This window comes from Callorhinus ursinus, unplaced genomic scaffold, assembly GCF_003265705.2.
Source record: "Callorhinus ursinus isolate GAN/ISIS: 27379988/994484 unplaced genomic scaffold, GSC_fseal_2.0 scaffold7, whole genome shotgun sequence".
Taxonomy (NCBI): Eukaryota; Metazoa; Chordata; class Mammalia; order Carnivora; family Otariidae; genus Callorhinus; species Callorhinus ursinus.
Window position 1 is genome coordinate 54,784,555 of NW_027397069.1, and position 9,792 is coordinate 54,794,346.

Consider the following 9,792-nt stretch of genomic DNA (forward strand, 5'->3'; position numbering starts at 1 on the left):
TGTTTGGGGGTCTGTTTTTGATTAGTCTTCAGAGATGGTAGCTCAAAGGAATAACATTTACTAGTGAGCTGTAACCTGAATGACAGAAAGGAGCTTTCATAACAAGACCTGGGGGAAAAGCAACCCAGGCAGAGGAAACAGCAAGTGCAAAGGTCCTGATGTGGGACCAACTGGGCATGTTGGAGGAATAGGAAGAAGTCTGGTATGGAGCAGAGTTGGAGAGGGAAGCAGGGGCCAACTCCCGAAGAGCAGAGCTTCCTACCCGGGCTTCTGGTATGATGGGCTTATCTGTTCTCTCAGGGTTAGGAGTTAGGAAGTGATTCTGGGTACTGCAGGAGGCCTTTGGAATGTTGTATGTAGGGACTAATGGGTTCTAACTTTTGAAGGCCACTGTGGCTGCTCTGTAGAGAATATATGATGGGGTAAATGGCAGTGGCCCAGAGCCCATTAATGAGCCTGCTGCTGAAAAAGAAGCTAGAGAGGCTGATAGAAGTAGAGATACAGAGACATGAACAAATTTGGGAGGGTTGTTTGGAGGTAAAGTGCACACGTAATCTGTCCAAACCCATGCTGCCAGCAAGGAGCAGAGCCAGGATTTGTGACATCTGAGTTACATTCAGTTGGTCAGATGGGTTCTCTACTGAGATGATTACTTGAATTGAGCAGAGACAGTGTTCATCACATTTAAGGGCGTGAACCTGACTCTGATGCCAGCCAGGTATGACCTGGAAGAGGTGCTTAACCGTATTGTGCCTCTGTTTCTTCATCTATAAATTGGGATGATAAGAACAGCACCTCAGAGGGCTATAGTGAGAACATACAGCACTCAATACTTCCTGGCACATATAGACAGTCAGTAAACGTTAGCTATTTTTTAGAAAAATAATGTACATAAATTTGCCATTTTAAGTGTATGGTTCAGTGGCACCAATATATTCACAAGATATACAAACATCACCACTGTCCACTTCCAGAACTATTTCATCTTTCCAAACTGACATTCTGTACCCATTAAACAATGATTCCTCATTGCTTCTACCTGGTCCCTAGTGCTCTGTATTCTGCTTTCTGTCCCTATGAATTTGCCTAGTCTTGGTACCTCAGATAAGTGGAATCATACAATATTTGTCCTTTTGAGTCTGGTTTATTTCACTTACCGTAATGTCTTCAAGTTTCATCCCTATTGTAACATGTGTCAAAATTTCATGACTTTTGAAGGCCGAATGATACTCCATGTTTGTACATACCCCATTTCGTTTATTCATTCATCTGATGATGGGCATTTAGATTATTTCTACCTTTTGGCTATTGTGAATAATGCTGCTGTGAACAATGAATATATAAGTATCTGAATTTCTGTTTTTAACTCTTTTGGGTATATACCTAGAAGTGGAATTGCTGGATCACGTAGTAATTCTATGCAATTTAACTTTTTGAGGAACTGCCAAACAGTTTTCCAAGTGGCTGTATCATTTTACATTCCAACAAACAATGCATGAGTGTCCCGACTTCTCCACATCCTGGCCAACATTGGCTATTTTCCAATTTTTTGATGATAGCCATCCTGATGCATGAGAGGCAGAAAAATAATTTTTTAAAGGAAAAGAATGAAATTTTCCCAACAGATGCTTTCAACCTGGCTGTTGGCAAAAGCCTTTTGTCTGGCATTGACTGGTTTTATATATAAGAGCCAACATTTTAAAGCCAGGAGATTCCTCTCTCTCTCTCTCTCTCTCACACACACACACACACCTTCTCCCCAGACATCCCATTGGCCCAGGTCAGGACATGTGGACATGGTTGTTACATTTCTGCATACATGTTCTATGAACCTTCTTTTTATTTTATTTATTTATTTATTTATTTATTTATTTATTTATTTATTTATTTTCTATGAACCTTCTTACTGGACTAACCCACTTTACCCACTTTACCTTTATTTCCCTGCTGAATTTTTTTTCCCTCTCCATCGTGGCCATATGCAATCTCTCTGTCCTGTCAGCATCCCTTCTTCTGCCTGGCCCCATCCTCCTGTTCAGCAAGGCCCCTGCTCTCCCCTTCTCTTCAGATCACACTGGTTCGAGGAAAGAGGAGATTGGCAACACTGTTTGTTAGGGGGAGCACCAAATGTCCTGAGGGGTCCTGAGGGTAGCTGGAATGTGGTAGAGCCCAGCAATTAGGGACTCTGAGTCAGTCCCTGATGATTACCCAAAAAGGCTGGGCAGTAGCATTGTGAAAAGTCTCCAAGCCCCCATTCTAGGACCATGCTGGTTGATCTCATTCATGAATCTCCTCCAGGTATTCTTCCCCTTCTATTGTCTATTCATTCATCCCTTCATCTAGTACGCATTTACTGAGCACCTACCATGTGCCAGGCATAGCCTATAGGGTTACAAAGATGGTTCCTGCTCTTCCCCAGGACTGGTGGGGGAGTTCCTGGAATGCTGAGACTATTTGGGTCATTATTATTCATCACAGAAGCCACTAGGAAAAGAGGGAAACCAACTGCTAGGATTGCTTGGGTTTATTCTAGGGCAGTGTTCTCAAACTTGAGTGTGCATCACAATCACCCGGAGGGCTTGTTAGGACAGGTTGCTGGGACCCATCCTAGAGCTTCTAATTCAGTAGGTCTGGTGTGAGACCTGAGAATTTGAATTTCCAACAAGTCCTTAGGGGATGATGCTGCTGCTGGTTCAGGACACACCTTGAGAAACACTGTTCTGTGAAAATTATGCCAGGGTTGTTCTTAGAAGATTTGTGTGACAGTCATTGCTGCTAAATGTTATGGGAGCATTGCTGAAATGACTGGCTGTCTTAACAGCAATCCCAAGTTAAAACTGTTGGGGCTAGAAATCAGCTATCCCTTTGGCTGGGCCCATACTCAGGGAAAGGGATTTTAGCTCAGAATAATGAACCAGTAACTTTCTGAGTTGTTACTCCTGCATGCCAGGGATCCTTGGAGAAGCCCTTTTAAGTCTCGACCTAGTTGAAGTCAGCTTTGAATCTTTCCCTGAAGGTGAAGCTACTGAGGTTGCTGTTGCCAAGATCACTTACTGAAAATGGCGGCTTGCCCAAGACAGTCACTCATCTCTGCAGAAACATCCGGAGTTCTAATCCCTGGGGTTATCAGAGGGTCACTTATCTTCTCTTATTCTGGGCCATGAGGCAGCTCTTATCTTGTTGATTCAAGAACTGAATTCTTCTACAGTCTCCACTTATTTAAAATTTGTCCTAATCAAGAAACAAGTATTATTTTATGTATGCCCCTAGTCTACAGTTAAAAAGGGAGCAGAGAGGGAGAAACCCCTAATTAACTGCCCTCTGAAGGTATAGGTTAGTATTTGCAGGTGCATATGACTCCATCTGAGGTTCTTTTTTATTTTCAGTTTGGATCTATTCTAATTTGAGGGAAATCAGTGCTTTCATGGTGGTAAGATTTAAACAATGTTTTACCTGGAGCAGTGGTTCTCAGCCTTGGCTGCACAATGGAATCACCTATGGAACTTTATAAAGTCCGGATCCCAATGGCCAAAGCTGGAAAAATTTGAGCAACAAAATTAAGTAGTATTGGATTATAACCCAAAGTAGAAACAAATATTCATGGGTCCATACTGACATGTACAAATGCTTGAATAAAGAAATAGGGAGAAGAGACAAATCTGTGCAGAGAATTCTAAATAAATTATATAGATACTCTGTCCTCCAGGAGGTAGAACATAACTCCTTAAATTGGATCTGTCCCCTCCTACAACCAAAAAGGAGGCACAACACCTTGGGGGTCTCTTTGGATTTTGGAAGCAACATAATTTTCACTTGAGTGTGTTACTCCAGCCCATTCACCAAGTGACCTAAAAAGCTGCTGGTTTTGAGCGGGACCCAGAGCAACAAAAGGCTCTGCAACAAGTCTAGACTGTGGTACAAGCTGTTCTGCTGCTTGGGCCATATGACCCAGCAGATCTGATGGTGTTTGAAATGTCACTGGCAGATAAGGATGCTTTTGGAGCCTCAGGCAGGTCCCTATGGGTGAACTGCAGCACATGCACTTAGGATTTTGGGAGCAAAGCTCTGCCATCCTCTGCAAATAACTACTCTCCTTTCGGGAAACAGCTCTCAGCCCGCAACTGGGCCTTAGTAGAGACTTAATGCTTAACTATGGGCTACCAAGTTAACACGAAACCTGAGCTTCCCATTGTGAACTGGGTGTTATATGACCCCCCTGCCCCCACAAGCCATGCACAGCAGTGCTCTAAAATCAAATGGAAGTGGTATATATGTAAGTGTGCACAAGAAAGTTACAGGAAGAAGAGGACCAAATGCACTTGGTCTCACTCCCTACACTATCTTCTCTCCCCAGCCTGCACCTACAGCCTAATGGGGAGTTGCCTACAATCAGTTGACCGAGGAAGAGAAGACTTGATCCTGGTTTCCAAATGGTTCTGCACACTGTGAAGGCACCACCTGCAAGTGGACAGCTGTAGAACTACAGACCCTTCCTGGGACATCCCTGAAGGCAGTGGTGAAGGGAACCCTCCCCCCAGGGGGCAGAACATCAGGCGGTGCACCTGGTCGTTCACTTTGTTAGGAAGAAGAAATGGCCAGATGTGTGATTATAGACTGCTTCATGGACTGTGGCCAATGGTTTGGCTAGAGGGTCAGGGAAGAAACATGACTGGAAACTCCATGACAAGGAAACTTGGGGAGATGTATGTAGAAGGATCTCTGTGAGGGGCAAAAGTGTGAATATATTTGTGTCCCAAATGAATATTAATCAAAGGGTGAGCTTAGCAGAGGAGGATTTTGATAATCAAGTGGATAGGATGAATCATTCTGTCTTTCCCCAGGGAGAGGCTCTGTCATATCAACCAGAGGGCTCATGAACGAAGTGGCTCTGGTGGTAGGGATGGAGGTCAAGCATGGGCTCAGCAACATGGACTTCCACTTACCAAGGCTGACCTGGCTATGGTCACCACTGAGTACCCAATCTGCGAGCAGTAGAGGCCAACACTGAGCCCCCAATATGGCATTATTTCCCAGGGTGATCAGCCAGCTACCTGGTGGCAGGCTGATTATATTGGACTGCTTCCATCATGGAAGAAGGAGTGTTTTGTTTTTACTGGAACAGATACTTACTCTGGATATGAAATTGCTTTCCTTACATGCAATGTTTCTGCCAAAACTACTATCCATGGACTTACAGAAAGCCTTGTCCACCATCATGGTATTCCACCCAGCATTGCTTCTCATTAAGGAACTCACGTAACAGTAAATGAAGTACAGCAGTGGGTCCATGCTCAGGGATTCACTGGTCTTACCATCTTCTCCTCCTTACCCTACATTGTGAAGCAGCTGGCTTGACAGAATGGTGGAATGGCCTTTTGAAGACTCAGTTACAGCACTAGCTAGGTGGCCATACCTTGCAGGGCTGGGACAAGGTTCTCTGGAACACTGTACATACTATGAATTGACATCCAATATATGGTGCTGTTGTCTCCCATAGCTCATGAGTCCAGGAATCAAGGGGTGGGAATGGGAGTGGCACCACTTACTATTACCGCAGTGATCCAGTAGCAAAGTTTTTTGCTTCCTATTCTCACAACTTATGCTTTGCTGGTCTAGAAGAGGACTTAGTTCTTTTTTTTTCTTTTTCAAATCATTATTTAAATTCTAGTTAGTTAACATATAGTGTCATATTGGTTTCAGAAGTAGAATTTAGGGGCAATGGGTGGCTCAGTCAGTTAAGTGTCTGCCTTTGGCTCAGGTCATGATTCAAGGGTCTTGGGATCGAGCCCCACATTGGGCTCCCTTCTCAGCCAGGAGTCTGCTTCTCCCTCTCCCTCTGTCCTTCCCCTCCATTTGTGCTCTCTCTCTCTCTCTCATATAAATAAATAAAATCTTTTAAAAAATGTAGAATTTAGTGATTCGTCACTTAGATATAACACCCAGTGCTCATTGTATCAAGTGCCTTCCTTAATATCCATCACCCATTTAGCCCACCCCCCACCCACTTCTCTCTATCACTCCTCAGTTTGTTCTCTATAATTAAGCATCTTTTATGGTTTGTTTCCCTCTCTCTTTTTTACCCCCTTTCCATATGTTCATCTGTTTTGTTTCTTAAATTCCTCATATGAGTGAAATCAAATGGTATTTTTCTTTCTCAGATTGACCTATTTCACTTAGCATAATACACTCTAGCTCCATCCATGTCATTGCAAATGGCAAGATTTCATTCTTTTTGATGGCTGAGTAATATTCCATTGTATACATATACCACATCTTTATTCATTCATCAGTCAATAGACACTTGGGCTCTTTCCATAGTTTGGCTATTGTTGATAATGCTGCTATAAACATCGGATGCATGTACCCTTCAAATCTGTATTTTTGAATCCTTTGGGTAAATACCTAGTAGTGCAATTGCTGGATCATAGAGTAGTTTTATTTTTAACTTTCTGAGAAATCTCCACACTGTTTTCTAGAGTGGCTGCACCAGTTTGCATTCCCACCAATACTGAGAATTTTCTCTGCATCTTTGCCAACATTTGTTGTTTCCCGTGTTGTAAATTTTAGTCATTCTGACAGGTGTGAAGTGGTATCTTATCATGGTTTTGATTTGTGTTTCCCTGATGATGATTGATGTTGAGCATCTTTTCATGTGTCTGCTAGCCACCTGGATGTCTTCTTTGGAAAAATGTCTATTCATGTCTTCCGCCCATTTCTTAATTGAATTGTTTGTTTTTTAGGTGTTGAGTTTGATAAGTTCTTTATAGATTTTGGATACTAACTCTTTATCAGATACGTCATTTGCAAATATCTTCTCCCATTCCATTTTAATTTTGTTGATTGTTTCCTTCACTGTGCAGAAGCTTTTTATCTTGATGAAATCCCAATAGTTCATGTTTGCTTTTGTTTCCCTTGCCTCTGGTGATGACATGTCCAGTAAGAAGTTGCTACAGCTGAGGTCAAAGAGGTTGCTGCCTGTGTTGTCCTCTAGGATTTTGATGGTTTCCTGTCTCACATTTAGGTCTTTCATCCATTTTGAATTTATTTTTGTGTATGGTTTAAGTGCTCCATTTTCATTCTTCTGCATGTTGTGTCCAGTTTTCCCAACACCATTTGTTGAATAGAGGCCTTAGTTGTAAAGGGAAGAATGCTTCCACCAGAAGACACAACAATGAGTCCACTGAACTGAAAGTTAAGATGGCTGCCCAGCCACTTTGGGCTCTTCACGCCTCTGAATCAACAAGCAAAGAAGGGAGCTATTATATTGCCTGGGGTAACTGATCTTGACTACCAAGGGGAAATTGGACTGCTACTCCATAGTGAATGTAAGGAAGATTATGTCTGGGATACAGGAGATCTCTTAGGGTGTCTCAGTATTACCATAATAGTATTACCTATGATTAAGGTAAATTGAAATCTATAACCCAATCCAGGCTGGACTATTAATGGCCCAGATCCTTCAGGAATGAAGGTTTGGGTCACTCCATCAGATAGAGAACCAGGACCAGCTGAGGTGCTTGTTGAGGGCAAAGGGAATACAGAATGGGTAGTGGAAGATGGTAGTTATAAATACCAGCTACAACCATGTGACCAGTTAGACAAGGAATATAATTTTTATGAGTTTTTAAGTTACAGCATATCAAGGAGAAGAGTAAATATTACTTAAGGATTTTATGTCCTCTTCTGGGTAAGGGGTTAGTGTGTTTTCAGCTGTATGCAAGATAGTTGTACCACGTTAGGTGGAATTATGATTTTGCTATTGTCTTTATTTGTAGATTAAGTATGGCTTAAGGAGGTACATATGGGTGCCACACTTACAAGATGTGGACTTGTGATGGTTAATTATATGTGTCAATTTGCTGGGCCATGGGGTGCCAGGTATTTGGTTAAAGTTTATACTGGATGTTTCTATGAAGCCAGTTATTTGGTTAAAGTTTATACTGGATGTTTCTATGAAGGTGTTTTTGGATGAGGTTAACATTCAAATTGGTAGACTGAGTAAAGCAGATTGCACTCCCTAATGTAGGAGGGATTCAACCAATCAGTTGAAGGTTGACCTTCCTCCAAGTAAGAGAGGACTCTTCATATCTGACAGCCTTTGAACTGGGATATAGGTTTTTTTCTTGCCTTCAGACTCAGACTGAAACACTGGATCTTCCTTGTTCTCAGGCCTTCAGACTCAGATTAGAACTGTATCATCCGGTCTCCTGGGTCTCCAGCTTGCCATCTCACCTTGCAGATCTTGGGACTTGCCAACCTCCATAATTGCCAATTCCTCATAATCTCTTCCTCTCTCTCTGTAATGTCTACATGTATATCTATCATCTATCATCTATCTATCTACTCATCTGTCACCTATTGGTTCTGTTTCTCTGAAGAATCCTCACTAATGCAGGGAAAATGAACATATCTCCCATGCAGAAGAACTCCAAATCTATTCTGCCCACAGGGAGGTGGAACATAACTCCCCACTCTTAAGTGCGGGTTGTGCATAGGAATTCATAGTGAATTCCTTCCAAAGAGTACAGTATGGAAGTGGGGGGAGAGTAGTGTTATAGTGAAGAAACCTGACAAACACTACTGCAGCGAGGTTACAAGACCAACAGCAACAGTGACAAGTAATGCTAGTAGTATGTAACCTTGACATGATGTGATGAAAATGGCACTTTACCTCTGTGGTCTTACTCCCCAGCACCCATAACTCCATGGGTCCAACTTCAGGAGCAGGAGCATGGAGGAGTGGTGACTTGGGTCTCCCATGCTATCTCTTGGTACTGGGAAGGACTGCCCTCTACCTGTATCAGCCTGTGAAGCATGGTCTCAAAGGGGATGGAGTGATCATCTGGAGAAAGAAGAGATGGATTGTTTCATACTACAGATTGGTGAAGAAGGTTATATTATTTTTACTTATATTATTATACTATTATATTATTTTTACTTGTATTTCCTCTCTTTCCATAATTAGTATGTAACATTTTTGCCCTTTTATTGGTAACAACTTTATTGAGATCTAATTCATATACCATATCTCTTACTCATTTAAAGTGTACAGTTCAATGGTTTTTAGTTTATTTACAGAGTTGTGCAACCATCAGTACAATCCATTTTAGAATATTTGCATCCCACCGGAAAGAAATGTTCCCTTTAGTAGTCACCCCTATTTTCCTCCCTAGCCCGAGGCAACTGCTAATCTGTCTATGTAGATGTGCCTACTCTGGACATTTCATATAAATGAAATCATACAATGTGTAGTCTTTGGTGACTGACTGGCTTCTTTCACTTAGTGTAATGTTTTCAAGGTTCATTCCTCTTGTAGTATGTTGCCAAATGATATTCCACTGTATGGATATGCCACACTTATTTATTCATTCAACTTAAGGACTGCCATGGACTGAATGCTTGTGTTCCCCTCAAATTCATAAGTGGAAGACTAATTTATAATACGCTGGTGTTTGGAGGTGGGGTCTTTGGGAGGTAATCAGATCATGAGGGTGGAGTCTTCTTGATAGGATTAGTGCCCTTATAAAAAGAGACATACAAGGGGCGCCTGGCTGGCTCAGTTGGTTAAGCGACTGCCTTTGGCTCAGGTCATGATCCTGGAGTCCTGGGATCGAGTCCCGCATCGGGCTCCCTGCTCGGCAGGGAGTCTGCTTCTCCCTCTGACCCTCTCTCTCTCTCATTCTCTCTCTCAAATAAATAAATAGAATCTTAAAAAAAAAAAAAAAGAGACATACAAGAACTTCCTTCCTCTCTCAACCCCCTAGGAAGATGTAATGAGAAGATGACCATCTG

At 42.2% G+C, this 9,792-nt stretch overlaps 1 long non-coding RNA gene across 1 annotated transcript; it reads left to right on the forward strand.

Annotated features, from left to right (window-relative positions):
• Positions 1-251: 251 nt before the first annotated feature.
• Positions 252-9,792, forward strand: LOC141373067 (uncharacterized). Its single transcript, XR_012378698.1, has 3 exons — positions 252-273; positions 8,693-8,891; positions 9,765-9,792. It is a non-coding gene; the product is annotated as an uncharacterized lncRNA (long non-coding RNA).